This window comes from Cupressus sempervirens, chromosome 2 (genome assembly GCF_028749045.1).
Source record: "Cupressus sempervirens isolate cs-2001-9-10 chromosome 2, ASM2874904v1, whole genome shotgun sequence".
NCBI classification, from domain to species: Eukaryota; Viridiplantae; Streptophyta; class Pinopsida; order Cupressales; family Cupressaceae; genus Cupressus; species Cupressus sempervirens.
The window spans coordinates 769,369,670-769,373,230 of record NC_143119.1 but is presented as its reverse complement, the minus strand read 5'-3'; the positions used below and the strand labels follow the sequence as shown (position 1 = coordinate 769,373,230).

The 3,561-nt window shown below is 32.4% G+C and overlaps 1 pseudogene; it reads right to left on the bottom strand.

The window, feature by feature from the left end:
• Positions 1–405: 405 nt before the first annotated feature.
• On the bottom strand, positions 406–2,118 carry LOC149575723 (glutamate receptor 3.1-like; annotated as a pseudogene).
• Between the last annotated feature and the right edge of the window lie 1,443 nt (positions 2,119–3,561).

Sequence of the window (3,561 nt, the reverse complement as noted above, 5' to 3'; positions counted from 1 at the left end):
AAATGATAGTAGATCAAATACAATCTAAAACTTAGGCATCATTTGAAGATGACATTGTGTATAGCACTTACCCCGTATTCATGGCCCATAAACTTATAAAAAAATATATTGATGAAATTCTTAACCTTTTCCTTAACCAAAACATAACCGAGGAGACAGAGGCATTGAAAGAAGAATTGATACTTAGAATCAATTCTTTGAAGGTAAGTAGTAATTAATCTTAAGCAATAATAAAGTTCAATAGATGTTTATATTTTATAGTATCTTATGGATCATGATATATAATATTATGTGTTCTTCTTATAGGATTTTGTGCCACCTGTGAGACCGCATGGTCAATATGGCGAGGGTTGTAGTGCACAACCTTCATGCAAATAACACTTTCTCTTTACAATGTTATAACACTCAAATTTGATCTTTATCCATTGCAAATGAAAACAATGTGGCAAATGTCTTTGCTAACAATGTGGCTTTCTCCTTTGGACATCCTTGAAAATCACGATTTGATTTATGCTCAAAAGTCCATAAAACAAATCCTATGAGAAGAAAGAATGCATCACTTGTACACCATATTCATGCATCAAATTTCTACACTACTATTGTTATACAAAGATAACATAGTATGCATATGCAAATTAACTCTAGTGCACCAAAAAATGCAATGTGAGAGATATATGAGAGCTATAACATGTAGATGATTATCTTAAAGTATAGTAGCAGATATAAGAACAGTTCTACATAGCAACCTTTGAGGCAACCTGTTGCACAAGTTCATCATAATTGGGGTTTGATTTCCCATTTCCAAAAGGTTCAAATTTGTATGGAAGGGCATAAGGTAACAAGGTCACTACATCAACAAACACATCAATAACGAAGCCCTTCATCATCTTGGTGTTACCTTCCACTATATGCTCAAGCTCTTGAAATCAAACCTTTCTGGGCACAACAATCAAAAGATGCTTTCCATTATTAGGTAATATCCACCCACGTAGTATTAGTTTATCTTGACTTGACCATGCTATATCAATCATTTTCTAACCCACAATTTTTTGGATGTGTGACTTGGCAACTATGGTTTCTAGAGGAATGAAAGACAAGCCAGATTGACTTGCCCAATAACTTACCTTGTGAAATCCTATTCTAACTATATTGATGATCTAAACAATAGAACCAAGCAAATTTCTAGTTTTATCAAATTTTACAGGACTAATTAAGCTAATGAAATTTTTTGTAGCAATATATTCTGCAATTGTGATCCTCCTACAAACACCTTTAACTCTACTAATTTTGTTTCATTTCCACTTAAATTGGAGAGTTGAGGATAACCTATAAAATCAAAATTTCCTCATTTCCTCAAGAAATTATCAATTGAATGGGTAAGTGTCCAGGTTGCATCATAAGCATATAGTCCAAATGCATTCAAGTGAAATCAATTATCTTATTTTTGTAAAGATTGTTCCACCTTACTCTAAAAATATGCTCCTGGTCTAAAAATGGAATATGTCTGCACATAGTAAGGACTCCTTGGAGTGAATTCATGGCTTCATAATCAAGTCCATCAGAGTCCAGAAGGGAAGAGAGCCAATCTGTGGCTATCCAAACATAGGTATTGTTCAACATTCCAAGGTACAATACCTTAGAGAATAGATCAATACTTGTGTCTGGATTCATATGCACAAAAAATACCCTTGACTCCATCAAAGCTAACTACACCAACGTACTTCCAATATCATTTTTATTGAATCTAGGAGGAAATGGTATTTTTTTAACAATTTTATCATTGACATCTTCTAGTGCATCATTCAAAGAAGCTACTCCATTTCTCCCATAATCATCATCTGTATATGCAACCATAATATTTTTCCAGCCATAGAAACTAATCATAGCTGCAACTGCCATCATTCCATACATATCATATGTATATGCAACCACAATACGAAGCTATCCATTTCTCCCATAGAAACCAATCATTTTGTACTTATATGATGAGAGAGTTGGATATATTTCTCCAAATGAAAGAATCGGTACATGAAGTTCACTGACTACATGTGAGACAATATGAGCAATAATAGAAGATTGTGGCTACAATAGTGCAACATTGTTTATTTTAATCAACATTATAACACTTATCTTTGATTTTTTGATACTTCTAGCTAGTATCCCATTTGATCTTTATCCATTGCAAGTTTCTTTGTTGACAATGTATTACTCAACTCATGATGAAGTGCAGACACCTCCTTCGATCACTGCTTTGATATTGTCGACTGCATTGTCAGCAACAAAGAGCTTGTACACATCTTCGAGTATACCAAGTACAACTAGTAAAACCTTGTTTTGCTATATTTTGGTATGTGCTAATCATGCATTATTATTTTTGTTCGGTGGATTTTATACTCATGGACCTATTTTGTGCACTAATAGATACACCTATAGTTGATAGAATAATAGAGACCACTTCTAGTGAAGTTGAACCATTTCCTAGAGTAGCCTGTGTGACTAGACCTGGTTCATTTGCAGAGACATTTTTGCTGAACAAGAAAACTATATTTTTGTTAAAATTACCAAAGCTTCCAAGTTCTTTAAAATTGTTATTATTTATAGTGTAATTGTAGTTTACTAATACATAACTCATTTTGGACTAATGATCCCATGATATTTTTGTAGGAAATGATGTTTTTTTATGATCATCTTATTGAAATGGCATTGAAGCTATTTGGATCAACCATATGTAAAAGGTACGTAGTTTCATATCATTGCTACAACATTTTTCTTTACTTCCATTTATTGTACTATATTAAATTTATTGATATAACAATTTTTTTTTAAAGGTGGAATGAACTAGGTCCTGAATTTAAAAATCAGCTCATTACATTTTTTGAGGTTCTCTTTGGAAAATCTATCTTTGATAGTTCTTTACTTCTCAAAAGAGCATCCAAACATATAAAGATTGTGAGGGACCAATATAGAAGGGATCTAAAGGATAACCCAAAGTATGAGCATCATCCTATGATTTCACCAATGGAGTGGAATGAAATAATAGAAGATGCAAAAGAGAAAATGCTACATGGTAAAGGAATTGAACTAGAAAAGGAGAAAATAAGGTATTTAATGATAGTATTAAGTAGAATGTAATTATATACTAATTAGTGATCTTTGTAAATATATGATCTAACATGTTTCAAACTTTTCATAGACTGCAAGACACATCAAAAGCTACAGAAGCGAGACTACAAAAGGTTGGCCGACACAAACTTGGCTCTGGTGGCTATATGAATCTTCACTCTCAATTTCATATTTAAAAAAATTTATATAATGTTACAAAAATAATTGTTTAATCAAATCATACATGTATAACTAACGATATTAAGCAAAAAATATAGGGTGTAGAATTCAATGTAGAGCCCACGGATGAAGATAAAACAATTGCCTTGAAGGAATGCTATAAACGTGGCTACACGCCTACACCAAAAATCTAAAAGTCATACCCAAGAATCTAGTGCACCAAATGAGACATAGGTAAATTGGTCAAAGAAAAAGTAAATCAAATTGAATAGTTGAGAA